Genomic DNA, 27,614 nt, shown 5'->3' on the forward strand with positions numbered 1-27,614 from the left:
TTTTTCCAGGCCACTTTCATCAGTTTGTTTTTTAAAATTAGTCTGTTGAACCACAATTCATAAGCAATGTCTGATTTTCAGTATGTTTTTTTTTATTAATTATTACTTCTGTCAGTTTTAAGTTTTCAGTGACCATTTTGAGGTTTTCGTTCTTTAACGGACGGGTACCAACAACTTTGTCCATGTGTATATAATATATAAAAGCATTGTATTTTTTTCTTATCAGAAATGTGTAATATATATTTATATTACACATACTATATATACTATATATCAAAAGTATTTCCATTTTTGAAAATACACTAAACTCTTTTTAATGTTTGATCTAGCAACTTGAATAAAATTCAATAGTGCACCTCTGCTAAATTAACGGTTGAAAAGTACACCCAAATGTGTTGTTTTGAATAATAAAAGGACGCAAAATCCCATTAATTATATTAATTAGTTATGTGTCTAATGCTTAAACACTGGATAACATTCAGAAAAGTCTAAGCTAATTAGATTTCTGCAATTGGTAAGGACAAAGAGAACTTTCTAAATGATTACACTAGTAAAATGGTGCACTTGATATATTTTTTACCTTTGAGCAGAAGTAAACAAAGAAAATTAAAATCTAAACTTGCAGTCTTTATTTTTAAAATATTCAGATTTTTCCGATTGAGCCTTCTAAAGTAGTGCCCTTACCAGAGGTTTCTAATTTCTCAATGTCTTAAGTAAATGAACATGCTATGAACACAATAATTATAATTAATTCTCTTCTTTTAAAGGCATACTCTACTGTACAGCATGCCATATGTTAGATATCTACTCTATGTCATAAAAATAATATATGCTCAATTAAGCTACGGTACAGAACTAATGTAGATTATATAAAGAGCCCTTTAAAAGAAATTAGCTGCCAAGGAAAGGCTTTTTGCAAAGTTGATATCCATTTATACCACAAATGCCAGAAAATGTTGCTGATGTTTACATTGACTTTTCCATATACATTATCGAGTAAACATAAAAGCAAAGAAGAATGACTAACTTCAGAAAAAGATCACATGATTCATTTAGTTTGCCATTATATTATTTTCATTTTAGGATAGATATATGTTTACTTCAGGCATATTTAAACCCCCCTAGGTTATGTTCACACGTCTATTGGCAGCGCAACCTCCCATCAAAAACAATGGGAGCCAGAAACCAAGCAACTGACAGAGGCTCTTTTGAACAGAAGCCATTGTCATAAAAGCAATGTACCCTCATGTAACGGATCTCCTGGCACCCCGACTGGGTACTTCTGTTGATGGATGCTTCTAGTGCTTCCCGAGGGCTCCAAGGACTCCACTTGACACCGTAAGCACTGCCGACCACAAGAACCGCCGCAGCTTGGTTGGGATCTCACCGTCTTCTACCCACCCTGCACCTACGACAAGGCTTCCAGGTTCTAGTGAGTGAACCTCTCTTTCTTCAGAGAGCAATGCAGGAACAAGCTCTTAAAAGAGCTCAGGGATTATAGCCAGGAGAGTATACAGCATATAGCATTCCCCAGTATAGATGCAGCCTTTTCCCCACACACATGAGACAAGGCTCTATGTTGAGGGTTTCATAGTTAATACAGTTGAAAAAAGACATGCGCCCATCAAGTTCAACCAAGGGATAGGTGAGGAAACGAATCCCAAAAGGAATTGAGACTCAGATTTCTTTCATAAGCATTACTGTTTTTTACTTTTAAGAATTCATCTAAACCCTTTTTAAAACTATCTACTGTTCCTGCGGTGACCATGTCCTGAGGAAGTCTATTCCACAGCCTCACAGTTCTTACAGTAAAGAAGCTTTGATGCTTCCGGAGACTGAACTTTTTCCTCTCCAATCGGAGGCAGTGCCCCCTTGTCTTTTGAGCGCATTTTACATGGAACAGCTTTTCACCGAATTTTTTGTGTGGCTAATTCATATATTTGTATAGTTTAATCATGTCCCCCCTTAGACGTCTCTTCTCAAGACTAAACAAATTCAATTATTTTAATCTTTCTTCATAACTAAGACTCTCCATTCCCCTTATCAGTTTAGTCGCTCTCCTCTGTACTTTTTCCAGCTGCAGTCTGTCCTTTCTATGTACTGGTGCCCAGAACTAAACTAGATATTCCAGATGAGGCTGCACCAACTCTTTGTAAATTGGTAATATTACATCCCTTCCCTTAGAGGCCATGCCTTGTTTAATGCATGACAATATCCTGGTGGCCTCAGAAGCAGCTGATTGACATAGTGTGCTGTAATTTAATCTACCATCCACAAGGACACCCAAATCATTCTCTAGAGGTGACTCTCCCAGTACTACATCACCTAGGACATAGAGATTATTACTACCAAGATGCATAACTTTACATTTGTCCACATTGAACCTCATTTGCCAAGTTGATGCCCAGTCACTCAGAGTGTTCAAGTCAGCTCGTAGTTTATGGGCATCTTCCATAGACTGTACAGTTCTAAACAGCTTAGTGTCATCTGCAAAAATAGATATGGTGCTATTAATCCCCTCCTCAATATCATTAATAAATAAATTAAATAATAAAGGGCCCAGCACTGAACCTTGGGGTGCACCACTTATAACCTGGTACCATTCTGAATAGGAATCATTGACCACAACTCTCTGGACACAGTCCTTCAGCCAGTTTTCAATCCAATTACAAACTATACTTTCCAAGCCTATAGACCTTACTTTACCTATTAAGCGTCTATGAGGGACAGTATCAAAAGCCTTTGCAAAATCCAGAAACACTACATTTACAGTCGCCCCTCTGTCCAGGCTACTACTCACCTCCTCATAAAAACAAATCAGGTTAATCTGACAACTGTCCTTGGTAAACCCATGCTGGTTATCACTTAGAATATTATTTATAAAAAAAGGGGGTTATTCAGCACCTCCCAGTGCGCAGGTGCATGCTGCCAAGGCAAAGAACTAGAGGAAAAAATGAGACAATGCAGCAGCACCCCATCTAACAGAGATCGCCTTGACGTTCGGCAGACGGGCTCTGATAATTTTGTACAAAATGCATTGGCCAATCATCTCACTTTATAAATAAACATAGCATTAGCACTATAATTTTTGGTATTATTGTACTTTATCTGATTTGCAGGGTGCTGCTGCATTGTCTCTTTTTTTCCTTTATAATATTATTTATAGTCACATACTCCTGTAAGTAGTCCCTTAAGAGTCCTTCAAACATTTTTCCCTCAACAGAAGTTAAACTAACTGGTCAATGATTACCTGTGGAGGACCTTGATCCTTTTTTGAATATGGGCACCACGTTTGCCTTGCGGCAATCACTTGGAACTGTACCAGTACCTAGAGAATCTTTAAAAATTATAAACAGGGGCACAACAATGACTGAACTGAGCACTTTAAGCACTCTTGGGTGTATTTCATCTGGACCCGAAGCCTTGTTCACATTTACCCTATTTAAATTCTCTTGGACCATATCTATAGTTAGCCAACTGATGTTCTAACAGCCCCGGCACCACAAATATCAGCTCCTTTCTCTTCTTTTGTATATACAGAGCTAAAAAACCTATTTAGGAACTCTGCCTTTTACTTATCTTCAGTGACTACCCCCTCCCCCCCTTTACCATTATTTAGTGGACCTACCTGCTCAGATCTAGGTTTTTTAGCATTGATATATTTAAAATCGTTTTGGGAATTGTTTTGCTTTCTTTTTCTACCTGCTGTTCGTTTTGTTCATCTTTGCTAATTTTATCTTCTTTTTGCAGATGTTATTAAGCCCTTTGTAATCTTCCAACGCTACAGCTGACCTCTCAGATTTGTATTTTTTAAATGCCCTCCTTTTTTCTTTTATTGTCCTTTTTACAGTAGCTGTAAGCCATGGGGGGTTTAATGTTAGCCTTTTATACTTGTTACCTAAAGAGATGCATTTTTTTGTGCAATTACTCAATGTGGATTAGAAGCTCTCCCATTTATCCTCAGTATTATTTTGTGACAGTAGCTGCTCCCAGACTATGCCATGAAATGCTGCACTCAACCCAGGGAAATTAGCCTTTTTGAAATTGAGTGTTTTTGCTCTGCCTGACAGAGTTAGCTTTTTATAGTTTAGTAACATAGTAACATAGTAAATAAGGCCAAAAAAATACATTTGTCCACCCAGTTTGGCCTGTCATCCTGCAAGTTGATCCAGAGGAAGGAAAAAAAAAACAACAACTGTGAGGTAGAAGCCAATTTTCCCCACTTTAGGGGTATAAAAAATTCCTTTCCGACTCAGGCAATCAGAATAACTCCCTGGATCAATGACCCCTCTCTAGTAGCTATAGCTTGCAATATTATTATTACTCATCATCATCACCACCTCCTCAGGCAGAGAGTTCCATAGTCTCATTGCTCTTACCGTAAAGGGGGGAAGTTTATGGGGAATATAATTATATTGTGGTCACTATTACCTAGTGTTTCTCGAACAGTAACATTACCAACAAGCTCTGCATCATTAGAAATTACCAGATCCGACAGAGTATCGCCCCCAGTGGGAGCTTCAACAAACTGGCCCATAAAGTGGTCCTGCAGCAAATTGAGGATTTTTCTCCCCTTTGCAGATGAGGCAGAACCATGACCCCAGTCAATATCTGGGTAGTTAAAATCTCCCATTATGACCACTGTACCAGCCTGTGACGCCCGCTCTGTTTGGTTATACAGTTGCATTTCTATCTCTTCTGTGATGTTAGGGGGTCTATAGATTACACCAAGTATTATTTTTTCAGTGTTTATATCCTTTTGAACTTCGACCCATAAGGTTTCCACATCCTCACCATCCTCACCCACAATTGCCTCTTTCACACTTGTCTTCAGATCACTTCTCACATACAGACACACACCACCACCTTTTCTATTGACATGGTCTTTCCTAAATAGTGTAAAACCCTCAATATTTACACCCCAGTCATGCGAAGTGTCCAACCATGTCTCAGCCACAGCAACTACATCTATGTGTTCTTCTAGTACCATAGCCTCCAGCTCCCTAATTTTTCTAGCTTGACTTTTGGCATTTGTGAAAATACATTTTAAATTACTATTACCTGTAAAGTAAATATTTTTTGGTTACCTTGGTTGATTTTTGTATGTAACAGGTTCTTGTTACCAGCAGTTCTATTTTTCATAAATGTGTAGTTGTGTCCAGTCTTCTCCCTAATTTCCTTGCTAACCCCAGCCCCCAGTAAATCCCCACTGTCCCCTTCTATAACCCACTCTCTATCTACACTGTCTACCCCCTTATTAGTATGACCCCCCCCCCCCCACCCACCACCCAGATCCTAGTTTAAAAGCTCCTCCAGCCATCTAACCATTTTTTTCCCAAGGGCAGTTGCACCCTCCCCATTAAGGTGCAACACCGTCCCTACTATAGAGCCTGTAGCCGACCGAGATGTCGTCCCAGTTCTCCAAGAGACTCAAAACCCCCAAAACCAGACTCCAAACCCTTCCTTCCTGCAACAGCTTCTGAGCCACTTATTTAACTCCCTAAGCTCTCGTTGTCTCTCTGGTGACGCTAGTGGCACTGGTAGTATTTCTTAAAACACTACCTTGGAGGTCCTGGACTTGAGCTTCTCATCTAGATCCTTAAAATTGTTTTTAAGGACCTTCCATCTTCTACTGACTTTGTCATTGGTGCCAATGTGTACCATGAACGCCGGGTCTTCCCTACCCAGCAATCTGTCAATCGGAACCTCAATATGCCGAACCCGAGCTCCCATCACACAACACATTGTCTAGCATTCACGGTCTCAGCGACAGATGACCATGTCTGTCCGCCTAATAATAGAGTCCCCTACCACCAGCATCTGCCTGACCTTTGCTGCGCTCCTTTTCCCATCTTTCCTGCAGCGATCATTCTTCTGGTTGCTAGGAGAAATGCCCTGCTGCAGTGTTGCTGGCCCTGGGCTTTCATACCTAATATCAGCCAAACAGGCATATTTACAAGGGCATGCCAGCTCAGGATTAGCCTCCCTGGCACTTTTCCTTCTACCCCTTCTTCCTACATTAACCCAACAGCTCAACTGATATTCTTGATCTTGCCCTCCTCCTCCCACCTCCATTTCACTAACCCGTCAGTGCCTGCACTGTAAAACCAAACTGTATAATGGGGCTACATGTCAGCCTTTTATGCAGGTCTTCCTGCAAGGGACACTCCCCTGGGGACTTTGTGGAAGACTGAGACAGTTTTCACATTAGCCAATCACATGCATTTACTAGAGATGTTGTGAACATAAAAGTTTCCGTTCGTGAATGCCGAGCGCGAATTTTTGCAAATGTTTACGAATGGGCGAACCGCCATTGACTTCAATAGGCAGGCGAATTTTAAAAACCACAGGGACTCTTTCTAGCCACAGTAGTGATGGAAAAGGTGTTTCAAGGGGACTAACACCTGGACTGTGGCATGCCGGAGGGGGATCCATGGCAAAACTCCAATGGAAAATTACATAGTTAAAGGGCTTCTGTCACCCCACTAAAGTGATTTTTTTTTTGTTGGGCTAGTCAAATTAGTTATATTGCGATATATGACAATATAATTGTGTTACTTTGATCCAGCAGTTTCTGCAAAAAACAAAGTTTTAATATATGTAAATTCGGTCTCTACCAGCAAGTAGGGCGTCTACTTGCTGGTAGCTGCTGCAGAAAACCGCCCCCTCGCCGTGTTGATTGACAGGGCCAGCCGGGATCTCCTCCTCCGGCCAGCCCTGTCAGTATTTCAAAAATCGCGCGCCTGTGTGGATTCGGCGCAGGCGCTCTGAGATGAGGAGGCTCGTCTCCTCAGCACTCCCTCAGTGCGCCTGCGCCGATGATGTCTTCAATTTCGGTGATGTCATCGGCGCAGGCGCACTGAGGGAGCTCTGAGGAGACGAGCCTCCTCATCTCAGAGCGCCTGCGCCGAATCCACACAGGCGCGCGATTTTTGAAATGCCGACAGGGCTGGCCGGAGGAGGAGATCCCGGCTGGCCCTGTCAATCAACACGACGAGGGGGCGGATTTCTGCAGCAGCTACCAGCAAGTAGCCACCCTACTTGCTGGTAGAGACCGAATTTACATATATTAAAACTTCGTTTTTTGCAGAAACTGCTGGATCAAAGTAAGTAACACAATTATATTATAGAAAGGGTTGTAGCCAGCTCACCTCATCGTCCTGCACGGCGGTGCACGGAGCGGACTCAAGCCAGTCCCTTGTAAGTAGAAGAAAATTGAAAGAAATGCTCCAGCACCGCGGTGGATAGTATGAAAGTCCCGGTCTTTATTAACACAAAAAAAATCCAGGTGAGTACAGCAATCACGAACAGACACTGGTGGTCCCCGGTACCCCGGATCTACGCGTTTCGAACTGTTGTGTTCTTAGTCATGATCCTAAGTGTCTCTCATGTTCCAAGCCTAAAATACTATTCCCCCGCCATCATCTCCTCCTAGTGAGGGAGGAGTGTGATGGAACAGGGCGGGCAGCAAAATCGGCTGGGTTCATGGGAGACACCTGTGTAAACCCAATCACATGTTGCACAATACGAATCCCAATAGTGCTCCATACAGACATTATAAATTACATAGAAAAAATATACATAAATAAAACATCTTTCAATGCATATATATAACTAACTAATATAAAATCCTCTATTAGCCCTCTCTCCAAACATGCCCGGCATAGTATTCTTATTTAGTACAGGTTATAGATCAGTAGATGTAATATTCAAAAGACAGACATAAGATCTCCAGACCTAAATCAGCGCAAAAGAGCAATATTTTATCATATTATATTATCCTATTTATATCACATATTCTTGTGGTTCCATATGTCCATCCTTTGGTTTCTTTATTCATCTGGTATACTAGTGTGGAATATTTGAATTTCTCCATTACGCTCAAAAAACGCATAGTGTGAACCAGGACCAATCTTTAAACTGAAAGAGAGAACCACTTTTATCGGACAGAATACATTCGATGGTTAATCTATATAACAAATCCACAGTGTATCATGCGTCATGGAATTAGTTGTTTAATAGATGTATAAAGAATAGTGGTCAGTGATTGCTATTCACCCCATCTCATTTGGAATGCAATTGATTTTTGCATACCAAATAATCCCAAAAATTAGGGTTTTGTGTTTAAAATTGCTTTGATCTATCTAATATAGCAATGAGATTGATCTCAGGCGAATTTGCAATCACAACTAACCCAAAATATTATTCAAAAATAATTTTGTATATTTATCCATTTCATGCATACACATTGTGGAAAAGTTACTAAACTATATAGACTAGTGTCCGATTGTTCAAACTCTTCAGATACATTGCAAGTCCTTATATAAAATACAATATATGTATTATTCATATCATCATCTCATCACTGAGACATGGACTGTTTATACCCAAAATTTCGGCAACAATTACAGATATCCAAAAGCGCACATGCGTTTATACTGGTATTCAACTTGTAATATTCAACCTATAGTGTATAAGTATTCCTTGTTCATCTAATATGCAAGGGTGTGCAGAGAAAGAAAAGGATTCTTTTCCCCCAGTCACACCCATTATAAGGTTGATCAGTATGAGCACCATTTATCGCATATGCGTTTTTGGTTCCAACACTAGTGCCTCCTGTTTTTTTTGGGGTGTGTTGTTTTTATAGTAGTATGTCAGTGGGGAGAAAGAAGACCATCAGAAGAGGAAAAAGGAAAAATTTTGAAGTTAAAATAAACATATAAATGTATATGTTGGGCTAAAAACATTTAGCAAAACCATACAGATGCTGCAGGTCACTTTCAGTATAGGTACATCAATTCCTTTTTGAGATTGAGCCCCAATGGATATCTTGTGCTCAATCTCCAAATCCAAAACGCCTCTCTGAGAAGAATTTTTTGTTTCAGATTTCCACCCCTTTTTGGCAATGTAACCCGTTCAAAGGCAAATGTACTGAAATTGTCTACATTACGTCCATGGACACTTATGAAGTGTTTGGCCGCACAATTATATTGTCATATATCGCAATATAACTAATTTGACTAGCCCAAAAAAAAAAAAATCACTTTAGTGGGGTGACAGAAGCCCTTTAACGTAAAGTTGGGTTTTAATCCATAAAGGGCATAAATCACCTAACAATCCTACATTTTTTTGAACAACACGGTTTAAAACATCCAGTGCGTGTATACGATCAGGTATGATGTTGTATCGATAAAGTAGTGTAAGGGTTACGCCCACTTCACAGACATTGACAGACCAAACTCCCCTTTTAACCCCTTACGCTGGGTTCAGACCTGAGCGTTTCAGAGATGCGCGTTTAACGCGCGTTTTTATGTGCGTTTTTATGCGCGTTTTTTGCAATAGTAAACGCGCGTTTCTGTGATTGACTGCAGTGTTGTCCAATCAGCAAATATCCCTGTGTATATGAAGTTTGGCCAATCCTAGGGCATTGGAGGTGTGAAATTCCATGTGTGTTGGTAGAGTGTGTGGTTTGTAGTCATCATGGAATGCTATAGACGGCGACGTGTTGCGGCACTTGTTGCAGCTATCCACCTGGAACGCTTGAGGAGAAGGCGGGACAGCAGGCGACGTTTCTGGGTCCATCCTGTGATTGCGAATAGACAGGAGAGGGGCCAGTTCTGGGCACTGTATGCCAACCTCCGTGCCCATGAGGGCAAGTTTTTGGACTACACCAGGATGTCCATCCACAGGTTAGTACGTATACGTGGTTGCAATGTTTTTGCAATGGTTAAGCTAAGTGTTTTGTGCTTTTTGTATAGTTAACCATGAACATTTTTTTGTTTCCCAGCTTTGACGAGCTCCTGGTTCTGTTGTCTCCTCATTTGCAGTGTCAGGACACCTTCATGCGGGACTGCATCCCACCAGTGGAAAGACTGGTCATTACTTTGCGGTAAGTAGCCTATTATTGTGGCCATTTAAACCATTTACAGTGTGTTGTGCCATGATCTGAGTTTCGCCCTGTTTCTCTTGCTGTTTGTGACGTATGAGTGTTTGTGCGGGGGGTATGTGATGTGTATGTTGTCAACGTGTGGCATAGATATCCCATACATGCATCATGTATCCACATTTGGCCATGTTTTACCCCTCACTTTCCAAAAATAGTCCAAACAGTTGTTTCAATTTTTTTTTACTTTGGTGAATGTATTCACATCATACATTTCCAAATAAAATGTGTTTAAACTGTTTTACAAACAAAGGAGCAATGTAGTATAAATAACATCAAAATATTACAAACATTTTTCTAGATAAGTGCCCTTTTTGGCTCCCAAACCCTTGAGCCGGAGAATTTTCCTCTTCTACGTTTCTCAAAGGGTTTCATATTGCGGCCCAGAAAACTCTGCCTCGGGATCCCGCCGTGTCTCTCTGGCTCCGCGAGACTGATTGGCGGGTGGCATTTCAGTGGTGGTGATGGTGGAGGTGCTTGGGCCCGTGCTTGAAGAGGGATATGGGTATGATGTGTGTTGTGTCTGCCATGTCTCAATAGGGTGTTGTATGTTACTTTGTGTGTATGTGTGTGCTGGGTATGTGTGAGGGTGTTGTTGTGCATGTTGGGGATGTAGTGGGGCATATTGTGGGCAATATTGTGGCCCATATTGGTGGCCATATTGTGCTGGCTGCTGTGGTGGCTGCTGTGGTGGCTGCTGTGGGGGATGATGTGGGGGATGCTGTGGGGCAGTGCTAGACGTTGCTAGCTCATAAGGGAGGCAATACTTGTCAATGGTGTTAGTCACCTCCTCCCTTACTTTTGTGATGAGCTGTCTCGGCACATGTAGCATTTTCTCCTCTAGACTGAGGAGAAAATATGCGTCGCTGCTAAGTTTTGGCACAGGATGTGCCAGGGCATCCAGGCAGCCGATTAGCCGGTCCTCCTGTCTCTCAGTTCTCCTCCTTTTATGTCGGGGCTGCCAACTTGCCTCTGGTACGGCTTGGACAGTCTGCATGGGGCTGACGAAAGTCGGAGTGGGGGGGGGGCTGGAGGACTCATTGGCCCCATAGATGGGCCCGGCTCACTGTCGATTGTGCCCTCGTCCTCTTCCTCATTAGCTTGCACCTGGCTGGGTTCCCAGCTACTATCTGTGCTGTGAAGTGGAAAATATAGGTAAGTATGTTCCCCATATGAAATTGAATGTATGTAATGTCATACCACATCCTCTCCTCAATGTGTATGCCCTTGACTCACCTCCGCATTTCGGTGCACGGTATCAAAAATGACATTTGGGCTGCATGCACATAACTGGAGCGTGCGCCTGGGGACGATCCGCTCCTCTGCTCCTTTTGTTTGCGGCGATGGCGGATAAAGGCGTCTTTCAGGCTTTTCCATTTGCCTTTGATAGTGTTGACTATGAAAAACGAAATAAAAAGCATCCGTTAATGTCTCTTTATTTTCTTACATTTGTTTCAGGTATTTAGCTACCGGACAGTCATTGACCAGTCTACATTTCGCCTTTCTCATTGGGAAGTCCACAGCCAGTATGATCATCCGTGAAACCTGCGTGGCAATTTGGGACGTCCTTCATCCTGCTGTGATGGCCCAACCACAGAAGGAGGACTGGCTGCAAATTGCGGATCTGTTTTTAGAATCCTGCAATTTCCCAAACTGTGTCGGCGCAATAGACGGCAAACACATCCGCGTTCAGAAGCCCATAAGGAGCGGGAGTCAATTTTTTAATTATAAAAAATATTTTTCATTTGTTCTTTTTGCGGTGTGTGATGCAAACTATTGCTTCAGATACATTGATGTGGGGTCCTACGGCAGCAGCTCAGGGAACACCACACTGCCTGGGACCACTTTTCCCGCTATGCCCTTTGTTTTTGTGGGGGACGAGGCCTTTGCGCTGGGGGAGCATCTGATGAGGCCGTACTCCAGCCGGGGACTCTCCATTGCCAGGCGGGTATTTAATTACCGGCTGACAAGGGCACGCAGGGTGGTGGAGTGCGCCTTCGGGATTTTAGCGAACAAATGGCGCTTTCTCCATTCTCCCATTTATTTAAAATTGGAGACCGCTATCTCGGCCGTGAAGGCAGCGTGTGCTCTGCATAATTTTGTCCGTCTACGGGATGGCTTTAATTTCGAAGATTCCCTCAGCCATTCCTTTGAGAGTCGTAAGAGAGTCGTAATCAGAGCGGTGTGCGTGGGACCCGGCACGGTGCAGCTGTCCGGGACCACTTCAACGCATATTTTTTGACACCACATGGGGCGTTACCCTGGCAATTGGAAGCCATCTAAGTTTATGTTCATTTATATTTTTTGTCTGAAAAGAGTGTTTAGATATTATTTGATTTTCAAATTTGGTTGATTATGACTAGGGCTAAATGATAAATTTGGAAACGATCTTTTGTGCATTTGTTTTTTTTTAACCTATATAGTGCCCCTTGAGGATGCCCCTATAGTGGCCATCAATAGTCGCCCATTAACAAGGGTTTAGAAATATGGGCGAAATCATGTGTCCCATTTAAGTGGCCAATACTCGGCCAGTAGAATATAAGCCAAGGAGGGTGAAATAACGGATCCCATCAAGGTGCCCAATACTGGCACGTTACAAACCGAAGCACCTAACATATGCCTTGCCACCCATAGCCCACAAACAGTCTAATTCTAAAAAGTACACAATATCAATAACAACTTAGGATTCAAATCCCTCAACCCAAACTTAGGCCTACATTTCAAAATGCCACTACATTTGCGGATTGAAAGAGCGCAGTCTGGCACAAGACAGTGGAACCACTGCAAATTGAACATACTGGCCCATTGCATTGTACCAGAATGTGGGGGAGGGTGAACCAGGACAGTACTAAAAACTAAAGGGGCGAGGGGACACTATTACAACATGTAATGTGCACATCATTCTTTGTAAACTAAGGCCACTGAGTGCCCATATACAAGAACAGGGATGGTGATGCTGCGTCCCTCTAGCTGTTGCTAAAATCCCACTCCATGCATGCCTGCACAGGCTCCAGCAAGTAAAATACAGGCCAGCATTTGTGGAGGTGGCGTTTGACAACAGCTGGAGGGCTGCAGGTAGAGCTGGCCAGGGCTATTACATATAGTTGGTACACCACTGCACACAAGGAGTTTACTTTTCACATTACAACACACATGGAAATACCTTTTCCCTGTTTCACTGTCTTGGTTAAACTGCTCCAATCTGGCCAGATGCTTTTGCCAATATCCTCCCAGGCCTGCTGCCTGCTCCTCCTATTTTTGTAGTTGGCATCCTGTGTGTCATACAGGCAGCGTTTGCCTTGCACCAGCCTGATGAGGTTCTCGGTGTCACTGCAGGATGACATGACGGTTTGATTGGCCGATACAGACGCGGCGATACCTAATATGCATACTTTATTTTTATTTATGTAAGTTTTACACAATGATTTCATTTTTGAAACAAAAAAAAATCATGTTTTAGTGTTACCATAGTCTAAGAGCCATAGTTTTTTCAGTTTTTCGGCGATTATCTTGGGTAGGGTATTCAGTGATAAATGTTTTTTTTTTCTTAACTTTTTTCACTTAAAAAAAAAAAAAATTGACCCAGACCCACTTGGTTCCTGAAGATCCAGTGGGTCTGATGTCTGTATAATACAGTACAGTACCCTATATAGGGTTATGTACTGTATTTTACTTACACTGAACAGATCTATGCTTTTTGCATATATCTGTTCAGCACCATGGACAGCAGGACACCTGAGAAGGCGTCCTGTTGCCATTGGAACCTTCCCCGTATGCCACAACTTCGCAGACGGGGAAGGGTAAGCACAGGGCTGGCAGGGGGCTTTCGGGGGCTCTCTCCCTCTCCATCGGGGGCTGCAAAGGCACAGCAGCCCCCCGATGGGAGAGGGAGGGAGCTCCCTGACCGATGGCCGTACGGACCGTGGTATGGAAAGGGTTAAACGGCTGACATCTGCACAGATGTCAGTCGTTTATACCAGGGTGTCAGCAATGTGCTGACACCCTGGTATAACCACTAGACGCCAACGAATTTTCAAGGGGAGGCGGGCGGGGGATCGCGATCCCGCTGCCGCACCGCCCGCCTCCCGCAACGCCTTCAACACCCCCCTTGCACCACCCGCCCACAAAAATCCTACAGAGGTGCAGGGGGGTGCAAATCGGCATTTTGAGCATTTTAAAAGTTTCTGATCTCCGCATTCCTGGACCGCAGGGATCAGAAACTGCAGAAATCGCAGCAAACCGCAGGTCTGAATTGACCTGCGGTTTGCGGCGATCGCCGATACTGGGGGGGTTACATGACCCCCCTGGCGTTGTGACAAAATGCCGGCTGAATGATTTCAGCCGGCATCCCATTGCGATTAACCCCCGCGGCGCCGGAATATCTAATTAAAGTTACGACATACTGGTACGCCCTGAGTCCTTAAGGACTCGGGAAATAGGGCGTACCAGTACGCCCTGCGTCCTTAAGGGGTTAATGCACCGAAAACAACCGCGAACAGTCCATTTGCCCAACTGCAAACTCCCCATTTGCACAAGGTTGGATACCAAGCTAGCCATGTCCCGTTGATGTCATTGAAGGTTTCTTCCTCCACGCAGCCACGTACAACACCAAGGGTCCCAGAAAGGTGAATTGAATAAATTTTTCGAACGGGGAGATGGTTAAAAAAACGCTGGCTCCCTCCTCTTTGTTTGAATCCACGGTCACTGCGTCTGCGCCGTGCAATTTGCTGTCACACCCGATATGAGTGGTATTTTCTGTAGTTCTATTCTCATCAGTTTAATCCCTGTTACGTCCCCAATCTGGGGTCCATTTATTGAATAGATTTTTCGAACGGGGAGATGGTTAAAAAAACGCTGTCTCCCTCCCCTTTGTTTGCATCCACGTCACTGCGTCTGAGCCGTGCAATTTACTGTCACACCCGATATGAGTGGTATTTTCTGTAGTACTATTCTCATCAGTTTAATCCCTGTTACGTCCCCATTTTGGGGTACATTCATTGAGTTGATTTTTTGAACGGGCAGATGGTTAAAAAAACGCTGGCTCCCTCCCCTTTGTTTATATCCATGGTCACTGTGTCTGCGCCGTGCAATTTACTGTCACACCCGATATAAGTGGTATTTTCATATCTGGGGACGTGTGTTGAATTGATTAACCATTGTCGAATTAACGAACCATTACAACATCCTGAAATAATTTAGTTCTGACTCTGTACTTGCATTGTATTGGAATTGATGGTGATTTTTTAAATTGTCTGCATTATTTCTAATAAACTATTAAGAGACTTTATTATGACTTTTATTATGACTAAAAGCGATCAGATGGATAATTTTTCATAGAAAAAAACATACATTTTCTTTTTTTTTAAGTTGTATGGTTTTTAATACATAGTTATACTATGTATTAAAAACCATACAACTTAAAAAAAAAGAAAATTTATGTTTTTTTCTATGAAAAATTATCCATCCGATCGCTTTTAGTCTAATCATAATGAAGCAACAGCCTTATCATCTGGGGTGTGGCAACATTGCCAACACACTCATAGAGGTTATGATTAGAGTTGAGCGAACACCTGGATGTTCGGGTTCGAGAAGTTCGGCTGAACATCCCGGAAATGTTCGGGTTCGGGATCCGAACCCGATCCGAACTTCGTCCCGAACCCGAACCCCATTGAAGTCAATGGGGACCCGAACTTTTCGGCACTAAAAAGGCTGTAAAACAGCCCAGGAAAGAGCTAGAGGGCTGCAAAAGGCAGCAACATGTAGGTAAATCCCCTGCAAACAAATGTGGATAGGGAAATGAATTAAAATAAAAATTAAATAAATAAAAATTAACCAAAATCAATTGGAGAGAGGTCCCATAGCAGAGAATCTGGCTTCACGTCACCCACCACTGTAAGAGTCCATTTTCATAAATTTAGGCCCAGCACCCAGGCAGAGGAGAGAGGTCCCGTAACAGAGAATCTGGCTTCATGTCAGCAGAGAATAAGTCTGCATGTCATAGCAGAGAATGAGGCTTCACGTCAGCCACCACTGCAACAGTCCATTGGCATATATTTAGGCCCAGCACCCAGGCAGAGGAGGGAGGTCCCGTAACAGAGAATCTGGCTTCATGTCAGCAGAGAATCAGTCTGCATGTCATAGCAGAGAATGAGGCTTCACGTCAGCCACCACTGCAACAGTCCATTGGCATATATTTAGGCCCAGCACCCAGGCAGAGGAGGGAGGTCCCGTAACAGAGAATCTGTCTTCATGTCAGCAGAGAATTAGTCTGCATGTCATAGCAGAGAATGAGGCTTCACGTCAGCCACCACTGCAACAGTCCATTGGCATATATTTAGGCCCAGCACACACACAGGCAGAGGAGAGAGGTCCCGTAACAGAGAATCTGTCTTCATGTCAGCAGAGAATTAGTCTGCATGTCATAGCAGAGAATGAGGCTTCACGTCAGCCACCACTGCAACAGTCCATTGGCATATATTTAGGCCCAGCACACACACAGGCAGAGGAGAGAGGTCCCGTAACAGAGAATCTGGCTTCATGTCAGCAGAGAATCAGTCTGCATGTCATAGCAGAGAATGAGGCTTCACGTCAGCCACCACTGCAACAGTCCATTGGCATATATTTAGGCCCAGCACCCAGGCAGAGGAGGGAGGTCCCGTAACAGAGAATCTGGCTTCATGTCAGCAGAGAATCAGTCTGCATGTCATAGCAGAGAATGAGGCTTCACGTCAGCCACCACTGCAACAGTCCATTGGCATATATTTAGGCCCAGCACCCAGGCAGAGGAGGGAGGTCCCGTAACAGAGAATCTGTCTTCATGTCAGCAGAGAATCAGTCTGCATGTCATAGCAGAGAATGAGGCTTCACGTCAGCCACCACTGCAACAGTCCATTGGCATATATTTAGGCCCAGCACACACACAGGCAGAGGAGAGAGGTCCCGTAACAGAGAATCTGTCTTCATGTCAGCAGAGAATTAGTCTGCATGTCATAGCAGAGAATGAGGCTTCACGTCAGCCACCACTGCAACAGTCCATTGGCATATATTTAGGCCCAGCACACACACAGGCAGAGGAGAGAGGTCCCGTAACAGAGAATCTGGCTTCATGTCAGCAGAGAATCAGTCTGCATGTCATAGCAGAGAATGAGGCTTCACGTCAGCCACCACTGCAACAGTCCATTGGCATATATTTAGGCCCAGCACCCAGGCAGAGGAGGGAGGTCTCGTAACAGAGAATCTGGCTTCATGTCAGCAGAGAATCAGTCAGCATGTCATAGCAGAGAATGAGGCTTCACGTCAGCCACCACTGCAACAGTCCATTGGCATATATTTAGGCCCAGCACACACACAGGCAGAGGAGAGAGGTCCCGTAACAGAGAATCTGTCTTCATGTCAGCAGAGAATTAGTCTGCATGTCATAGCAGAGAATGAGGCTTCACGTCAGCCACCACTGCAACAGTCCATTGGCATATATTTAGGCCCAGCACACACACAGGCAGAGGAGAGAGGTCCCGTAACAGAGAATCTGTCTTCATGTCAGCAGAGAATTAGTCTGCATGTCATAGCAGAGAATGAGGCTTCACGTCAGCCACCACTGCAACAGTCCATTGGCATATATTTAGGCCCAGCACCCAGGCAGAGGAGGGAGGTCTCGTAACAGAGAATCTGGCTTCATGTCAGCAGAGAATCAGTCTGCATGTCATAGCAGAGAATGAGGCTTCACGTCAGCCACCACTGCAACAGTCCATTGGCATATATTTAGGCCCAGCACCCAGGCAGAGGAGGGAGGTCTCGTAACAGAGAATCTGTCTTCATGTCAGCAGAGAATTAGTCTGCATGTCATAGCAGAGAATGAGGCTTCACGTCAGCCACCACTGCAACAGTCCATTGGCATATATTTAGGCCCAGCACACAGGCAGAGGAGAGAGGTCCCGTAACAGACAATCTGGCTTCATGTCAGCAGAGAATCATTCTGCATGTCATAGCAGAGAATCAGGCTTCACGTCACCCAACATTGGAACAGTCCATTGGCATATATTTAGGCCCCGGCACCCAGACACAGGAGAGGTTCATTCAACTTTGGGTAGCCTCGCAATATAATGGTAAAATGAAAATAAAAATAGGATTGAATGAGGAAGTGCCCTGGAGTCCAATAATATATGGTTAAGGGGAGGTAGTTAATGTCTAATCTGGACAAGGGACGGACAGATCCTGTGGGATCCATGCCTGGTTCATTTTTATGAACGTCAGCTTGTCCACATTGGCTGTAGACAGGCGGCTGCGTTTGTCTGTAATGACGCCCCCTGCCGTGCTGAATACACGTTCAGACAAAACGCTGGCCGCCGGGCAGGCCAGCACCTCCAAGGCATAAAAGGCTAGCTCTGGCCACGTGGACAATTTAGAGACCCAGAAGTTGAATGGGGCCGAACCATCAGTCAGTACGTGGAGGGGTGTGCACACGTACTGTTCCACCATGTTAGTGAAATGTTGCCTCCTGCTAACACGTTGCGTATCAGGTGGTGGTGCAGTTAGCTGTGGCGTGTTGACAAAAGTTTTCCACATCTCTGCCATGCTAACCCTGCCCTCAAAGGAGCTGGCATTGACACAGCTGCCTTGGCGACCTCTTGCTCCTCCTCTGCCTTGGCCTTGGGCTTCCACTTGTTCCCCTGTGACATTTGGGAATGCTCTCAGTAGCGCGTCTACCAACGTGCGCTTGTACTCGCGCATCTTCCTATCACGCTCCAGTGCAGGAAGTAAGGTGGGCACATTGTCTTTGTAGCGTGGATCCAGCAGGGTGGCAACCCAGTAGTCTGCACAGGTTAAAATGTGGGCAACTCTGCTGTCGTTGCGCAGGCACTGCAGCATGTAGTCGCTCATGTGTGCCAGGCTGCCCAGGGGTAAGGACAAGCTGTCCTCTGTGGGAGGCGTATCGTCATCGTCCTGCCTTTCCCCCCAGCCACGCACCAGTGATGGACCCGAGCTGCGTTGGGTGCCACCCCGCTGTGACCATGCTTCATCCTCATCCTCCTCCACCTCCTCCTCATCCTCGTCCTCCTCGTCCTCCAGTAGTGGGCCCTGTCTGGCCACATTTGTACCTGGCCTCTGCTGTTGCCAAAAACCTCCCTCTGAGTCACTTCGAAGAGACTGGCCTGAAAGTGCTAAAAATGACCCCTCTTCCTCCTCCTCCTCCTCCTCCTCCTCCTCCTGGGCCACCTCCTCTTGCATCATCGCCCTAAGTGTTTTCTCAAGGAGACATAGAAGTGGTATTGTAACGCTGATAACGGTGTCATCGCCACTGGCCATGTTGGTGGAGTACTCGAAACAGCGCAACAGGGCACACAGGTCTCGCATGGAGGCCCAGTCATTGGTGGTGAAGTGGTGCTGTTCTGTAGTGCGACTGACCCGTGCGTGCTGCAGCTGAAACTCCACTATGGCCTGCTGCTGCTCGCACAGTCTGTCCAGCATGTGCAAGGTGGAGTTCCACCTGGTAGGCACGTCGCATATGAGGCGGTGAGCGGGAAGGCCGAAGTTACGCTGTAGCGCAGACAGGCGAGCAGCAGCAGGATGTGAACGCCGGAAGCGCGAACAGACGGCCCGCACTTTATGCAGCAGCTCTGACATGTCGGGGTAGTTGTGAATGAACTTCTGCACCACCAAATTCAGCACATGCGCCAAGCAAGGGATGTGCGTCAAATTGGCTAGTCCCAGAGCTGCAACGAGATTTCGCCCATTATCGCACACCACCAGGCCGGGCTTGAGGCTCACCGGCAGCAACCACTCGTCGGTCTGTTGTTCTATACCCCGCCACAACTCCTGTGCGGTGTGGGGCCTGTCCCCCAAACATATGAGTTTCAGAATGGCCTGCTGACGTTTACCCCGGGCTGTGCTGAAGTTGGTGGTGAAGGTGTGTGGCTGACTGGATGAGCAGGTGGAAGAAGAGGAGGAGGAAGCCGAGAAGGAGGAGGTGGCAACAGGAGGCAGAGAATGTTGCCCTGCGATCCTTGGCGGCGGAAGGACGTGCGCCAAACAGCTCTCTGCCTGGGGCCCAGCTGCCACTACATTTACCCAGTGTGCAGTTAGGGAGATATAGCGTCCCTGGCCGTGCTTACTGGTCCACGTATCTGTGGTTAGGTGGACCTTGCCACAGATGGCGTTGCGCAGTGCACACTTGATTTTATCGGATACTTGGTTGTGCAGGGAAGGCACGGCTCTCTTGGAGAAGTAGTGGCGGCTGGGAACAACATACTGTGGGACAGCAAGCGACATGAGCTGTTTGAAGCTGTCTGTGTCCACCAGCCTAAATGACAGCATTTCATAGGCCAGTAGTTTAGAAATGCTGGCATTCAGGGCCAGGGATCGAGGGTGGCTAGGTGGGAATTTACGCTTTCTCTCAAATGTTTGTGAGATGGAGAGCTGAACGCTGCCGTGTGACATGGTTGAGACGCTTGGTGACGGAGGTGGTGGTGGTGGTGTTGGTGGTACATCCCCTGTTTGCTGGGTGGCAGGTGCCAACGTTCCTCCAGAGGCGGAGGAAGAGGCCGAGGCGGCAGCAGCAGAAGAGGTAGCAGGGGGAGCCTGAGTGACTTCCTTGGTTTTAAGGTGTTTACTCCACTGCAGTTCATGCTTTGCATGCAGGTGCCTGGTCATGCAGGTTGTGCTCAGGTTCAGAACGTTAATGCCTCGCTTAAGGCTCTGATGGCACAGCGTGCAAACCACTCGGGTCTTGTCGTCAGCACATTGTTTGAAGAAGTGCCATGCCAGGGAACTCCTTGAAGCTGCCTTTGGGGTGCTCGGTCCCAGATGGCGGCGGGCAGTAGCAGGCGGAGTCTCTTGGCGGCGGGTGTTCTGCTTTTGCCCACTGCTCCCTCTTTTGCTACGCTGTTGGCTCGGTCTCACCGCTGCCTCTTCCTCCGAACTGTGAAAGTCAGTGGCACGACCTTCATTCCATGTGGGGTCTAGGACCTCATCATCCCCTGCATCGTCTTCCACCCAGTCTTGATCCCTGACCTCCTGTTCAGTCTGCACACTGCAGAAAGACGCAGCAGTTGGCACCTGTGTTTCGTCATCATCAGAGACATGCTGAGGTGGTATTCCCATGTCCTCATCATCAGGAAACATAAGTGGTTGTGCGTCAGTGCATTCTATATCTTTCACCGCTGGGGAAGGGCTAGGTGGATGCCCTTGGGAAACCCTGCCAGCGGAGTCTTCAAACAGCATAAGAGACTGCTGCATAACTTGAGGCTGAGACAGTTTCCCTGGTATGCATGGGGGTGATGTGACAGACTGATGGGGTTGGTTTTCAGGCGCCATCTGTGTGCTTTCTGCAGAAGACTGGGTGGGAGATAATGTGAACGTGCTAGATCCACTGTCGGCCACCCAATTGACTAATGCCTGTACCTGCTCAGGCCTTACCATCCTTAGAACGGCATTGGGCCCCACCATATATCGCTGTAAATTCTGGCGGCTACTGGGACCTGAGGTAGTTGGTACACTAGGACGTGTGGATGTGGCAGAACGGCCACGTCCTCTCCCAGCACCAGAGGGTTTACTAACACCACCACGACCATGTCCACGTCCGCGTCCCTTACTAGATGTTTTTCTCATTGTTATGGTTCACCACAACAACAAAAATATTATTTGGCCCAATGTATTGTATTCAAATTCAGCGGGATATAAATTTGAGGCCTAGTATTTAGGCGCTGGGTGACCGGTATGGATTTACTAACAGAATTAGACTTGGAAATGCACAGTAGCGTGTGTGTGAAGTTATTCTGAATGACCCTATGTGCACCTTGAATATTATATACCCTTTTAGGGATAGATTTCAAATAGCTCTGATACAGCAGAAACCACTAAATTTTTAAATTGCTAAATTGGGAATTGTATTTCAACCCAGAACAAAAAATGTGCTTTGACGGACACTAAATAACTTTCCCAGCCACAACAGGACAGCGGTAACGAGAGATTTAGCGGGATATAAATTTGAGGCCTAGTATTTAGGCGCTGGGTGACAGGTATGGGTTTAGTGACAGAATTAGACTTGGAAATGCACAGTAGCGGGTGTGTGTGAAGTTATTCTGAATGACCCTATGTGCACCTTCAATATGATCTACCCTTTTAGGGATAGATTTCAAATAGCTCTGATATAGCAGGAACCACTAAATTATGAAATTGCTAAATTGGGAATTGTATTTCAACCCAGAACAAAAAATGTGCTTTGACGGACACTAAATAACTTGCCCAGCAACAACAGTACAGCGGTAACGAGAGATTTAGCGGGATATAAATTTGAGGCCTAGTATTTAGGCGCTGGGTGACAGGTATGGATTTAGTGACAGAATTAGACTGGGATATGCACAGTAGCGTGTGTGTGTGAAGTTATTCTGAATGACCCTATGTGCACCTTGAATATTATATACCCTTTTAGGGATAGATTTCAAATAGCTCTGATATAGCAGAAACCACTAAATTATGAAATTGCTAAATTGGGAATTGTATTTCAACCCAGAACAAAAAATGTGCTTTGACGGACACTAAATAACTTTCCCAGCCACAACAGGACAGCGGTAACGAGAGATTTAGCAGGATATAAATTTGAGGCCTAGTATTTAGGCGCTGGGTGACAGGTATGGGTTTAGTGACAGAATTAGACTTGGAAATACACAGTAGCGGGTGTGTGTGAAGTTATTCTGAATGACCCAATGTGCACCTTGAATATTATATACCCTTTTAGGGATAGATTTCAAATAGCTCTGATATAGCAGAAACCACTAAATTATGAAATTGCTAAATTGGGAATTGTATTTCAACCCAGAACAAAAAATGTGCTTTGACGGACACTAAATAACTTTCCCAGCCACAACAGGACAGCGGTAACGAGAGATTTAGCGGGATATAAATTTGAGGCCTAGTATTTAGGCGCTGGGTGACAGGTATGGGTTTAGTGACAGAATTTGACTTGGAAATGCACAGTAGCGGGTGTGTGTGAAGTTATTCTGAATGACCCTATGTGCACCTTGAATATTATATACCCTTTTAGGGATAGATTTCAAATAGCTCTGATATAGCAGGAACCACTAAATTATGAAATTGCTAAATTGGGAATTGTACTTCAACCCAGAACAAAAAATGTGCTTTGACGGACACTAAATAACTTTCCCAGCCACAACAGGACAGGGGTAACGAGAGATTTAGCGGGATATAAATTTGAGGCCTAGTATTTAGGCGCTGGGTGACCGGTATGGATTTAGTGACAGAATTAGACTGGGATATGGCCAAAAAATAACCACACTATTGCTGGTTAAATGCACTTGGTGACGGGCGCAGCGTGCCCCTGATGTAGTATATGGCCAAAAAATGAACAGACTATTGCTGGTTAAATGCACTTGGTGTCACAGCTTGACCAACCACACTACTGAGGGTTAAATGCACTTGGTGACGGGCGCAGCTTGCCCCTGATGTTGTATATGGCCAAAAAATAAACAGACTATTGCTGGTTAAATGCACTTGGTGTGACAGCTTCACCCTGATGTAGGCTTTAGCCAAAAAATAACCACACCATTGAGGGTTAAATGCACTTGGTGACAGGCGCAGCTTGCCCCTGATTTAGTATATGGCCAAAAAATGAACAGACTATTGCTGGTTAAATGCACTTGGTGTGACAGCTTCACCCTGATGTAGGCTTTAGCCAAAAAACAACCACACCATTGAGGGTTAAATGCACTTGGTGACAGGCGCAGCTTGCCCCTGATTTAGTATATGGCCAAAAAATTAACAGACTATTGCTGGTTAAATGCACTTGGTGTGACAGCTTCACCCTGATGTAGGCTTTAGCCAAAAAACAACCACACCATTGAGGGTTAAATGCACTTGGTGACAGGCGCAGCTTGCCCCTGATTTAGTATATGGCCAAAAAATGAACAGACTATTGCTGGTTAAATGCACTTGGTGTGACAGCTTCACCCTGATGTAGGCTTTAGCCAAAAAACAACCACACCATTGAGGGTTAAATGCACTTGGTCGCAGCTTGGATGCACTTGGTCGCAGCACCGCACAAGACACAAAATGGCCGCCGATCACCCCAGAAAAAAGTGACTGACAAACGGTCTGGGCAGCCTAAAAACAGTGAGTGAGCATTTGAATTTTAGCAGCTCAATGATGCACAGCTGCAGATCGATTGATTAATCAAGTGAAGTCCTTTGGAGGAGTTAATCTGCCTAATCTCGCCCTACTGTCGCATCCGCAACCTCTCCCTACGCTAATCAGAGCAGAGTGATGGGCGGCGCTATGTGACTCCAGCTTAAATAGAGGCTGGGTCACATGGTGCTCTGGCCAATCACAGCCATGCCAATAGTAGGCATGGCTGTGACGGCCTCTCGGGGCAAGTAGTATGACGCTTGTTGATTGGCTGCTTTGCAGCCTTTCAAAAAGCGCCAAGAAAGCGTCACAAAAGCGCCAAGAAAGCGACGAACACCGAACCCGAACCTGGACTTTTACGAAAATGTCCGGGTTCGGGTCCGTGTCACGGACACCCCAAAATTCGGTACGAACCCGAACTATACAGTTCGAGTTCGCTCATCCCTAGTTATGATCGCTTCATTGTGATACGCAAGCCCCTTCACCACAACAAGGTACCGATCATGAAGGGAAATTGACACATGTATGTGCCTTTTTTTTGTTTTGTTTTTGCAGCCACAGTGCAGCACCAGAGGCCAGAAAAATTAGGCATGTACACATGCCTGAAAAATTAGGTATTGTTGCAGCGGCTGTTTTCCAGTCAAAAAGGTGACTAAAATATTGCGGCTTGAACCCTAGTTGGTGGCAGAGAATTCACGAAAGTCATCCGGTATGCAGACATTAAATACAGCAGCGTGGGGACCATTTGAGGCCAAGGCCTTTTGTTAGTCAAACGTATGCCCCACTGTCAGTCCCTTTGGGATCCATGCCTCATTCATCTTAATGAAGGTGAGGTAATCAACACTTTTTTGACAGAGGCGACTTCTTTTGTCAGTGACAATGCCTCCTGCTGCACTGAAGGTCCTTTCTGACAGGGCACTTGAAGCAGGGCACGCCAGAAGTTCTATCGCAAACTGGGATAGCTCAGGCCACAGGTCAAGCCTGCACATCCAGTAGTCAAGGGGTTCATCACTCCTCAGAGTGTCGATATCTGCAGTTAAGGGGAGGTAGTCTGCTATCTGTCGGTCAAGTCGTTCTCTAAGGATGGATCCCGAAGGGCTGTGACGATGTGTAGGACTGAAAAAGCTCTGGATGTCCTTCATCAACAACACATCTGTAAAGGGTCCTGTCCTTGCCGCTGTGGTCGTGGTAGGAGGAGGATTACTTTCACCTCTTTCCCTGTTAGATTCCCGTTGTGCTGTGACATCCCCCTTATAAGCTGTGTAAAGCATATTTTTTAGTTTGGTTTTGAACTGCTGCATCCTTTCTGACTTTCGATAATTTGGTAACATTTCCGCCATTTTCTGTTTATACCGGGGATCTAGTAACGTGGCCACTCAGTACAGGTCGTTCTCCTTCATCCTTTTTATGTGAGGGTCCCTCAACAGACATGACAGCATGAAAGACCCCATTTGCACAAGGTTGGATGCCGAGCTACTCATTTCCCGTTCCTCCTCCTCACTGATGTGTGACACACACTAGCTTGCAACTGGGATTATATCACAGAAAAATATTAAATTGAATTTTTTTAATCTGCAAGGTATTTGTGAGTGACACCCTGTAACGGTAAGAGTGGAGGCCTAGCCAGTGGCCACAGTACAGTCTGGGGCCAGACACACACTGGCTTGCAACTGGGATTATATCACAGAAAAATATTAAATATATATTTTTTATCTGCAAGGTATTTGTGAGTGACACCCTGTAACGGTAAGAGTGGAGGCCTAGCCAGTGGCCACAGTACAGTTTGTGTGGGCCTGACACACTTTGGCTTGCAACTGGGATTATATCACAGAAAATTATTAAATATAATTTTTTTATCTGCAAGGTATTTGTGAGTGAGTGACACCCTGTAACGGTATAAGTGGAGGCCTAGCCAGTGGCCACAGTACAGTCTGTGGGCCAGACACACACTGACTTGCAACTGGGATTATATTACAGAAACATTTTGAATTGAATTTTTTTTTTATCTGCAAGGTATTTTCTGTCACACCCTGTATAAATGGTTTGCACACAGTACTGTCTGTGACTAAGCCTGCAGCCTCTCACACACGGGCAGGCAACTGCAATATATATATATATATATATATATATAAAAATAAAAAAAAAGCAGACTGATGTTCCAGCCCTTTTTGGGGTGCTGTCAGGACGCTGTCCTTACAGCAGATGAGTCTGTGGACACAGAACACTGCCCTAGCTAACGCTTTCCCTATTAGATCAGCAGCAGCACTGTCCCTCCTCTCACTGAGAATGCAGCTTCCGAATGTATCTAAAATGGATGCTGTCCAGGAGGTGGGAGGGTCTGGGAGGGAGGGTCTGCTTCTGATTGGCTGGAATGTGTCTGCTGACTGTGAGGTACAGGGTCAAAGTTTACTCAATGATGATGTATAGGGGGTGGACCGAACATTGCATATGTTCGCCCGCTGTGGCGAACGCAAACAAGCTATGTTTGCCGGGAACTGTTCCCTGGCGAATAGTTTGGGACATCACTAGCATTTACAGTATGCAAACACTCCAAGCAATTGTACACAAACCCCCCTCTGCCTATGATACAATTAACAAACACAATGGGCTCTGCCTGTGATAAAATCACCAAACACAATGGGCTAACTTAATCACTCACAAGCAGAAAACACTAATATAAGCTCCACATATCCCCATAAATTATATATCCCTGTATAGCTATGATCTGGGCGAACAACATATTCAGAAATCACCCAGATCCGAGCAGGGGTTCCTGAATTCCATGGAAGTCACATTTGAATGACCACAAGCATGGCTTTCCTGCCCAAAACTGTTCCACAGATTTAGGCTGTGCGGCCGGTCTAGCTTTCCCTTCAAAGTTTTAGTATATGAGCCATAATCCTGAGGCAAAAAGCTGGCAAACAGACCCCTCCAAACCCCAGTAGCAAGAGTTTTTCCACCACACTTTACATTTTCCAAGAACAATTGCTGAAAGTTTATTTCACACATCTATTGCTCTTTCAGTAAAGCACTAATATCTTACCCTGCTGTCACGCTGGACAGGATACAAGATACAAAGAATACAAGAAAACAAATGTCTAGGCAAGAAGCTGGGGATAAAGGTCACCTCCTGACAAATCCCTACCAGCTCTCCCTAGACTTCTAAGCCCACATTCAGACCCTGAAGGTGGGAATGAATGTGTCCTCATGCCTAGGCTGAAGATTCCCTAAAATTCCTAATATGGTGAAAGGGGGAAAGAGGCAGCTTGCTCCCTCAGGACCTGGAGGCGGCAGGCGTCTCTCTAACAGCCTAGACATACAATCACAAGAAAACAAAACCAACTTATCTTGAGCAGGAACAGCAATCCTTCCCTTCTTCCTTCCTCTGAACAAGACAGAAGCTATAACCCGCACAGGACACTGGGAGTGGGTGTAATTTAAACTCATACCAACGACCCCACCCAGTGCACCTGAAGGGAGGTGGATACAGCTCAACTCCAAAACAATAACAAAAGGCTACACATGTGCTGCTAAC

The sequence above is a fragment of the Bufo gargarizans genome, chromosome 3 (genome assembly GCF_014858855.1).
Source record: "Bufo gargarizans isolate SCDJY-AF-19 chromosome 3, ASM1485885v1, whole genome shotgun sequence".
Taxonomy (NCBI): Eukaryota; Metazoa; Chordata; class Amphibia; order Anura; family Bufonidae; genus Bufo; species Bufo gargarizans.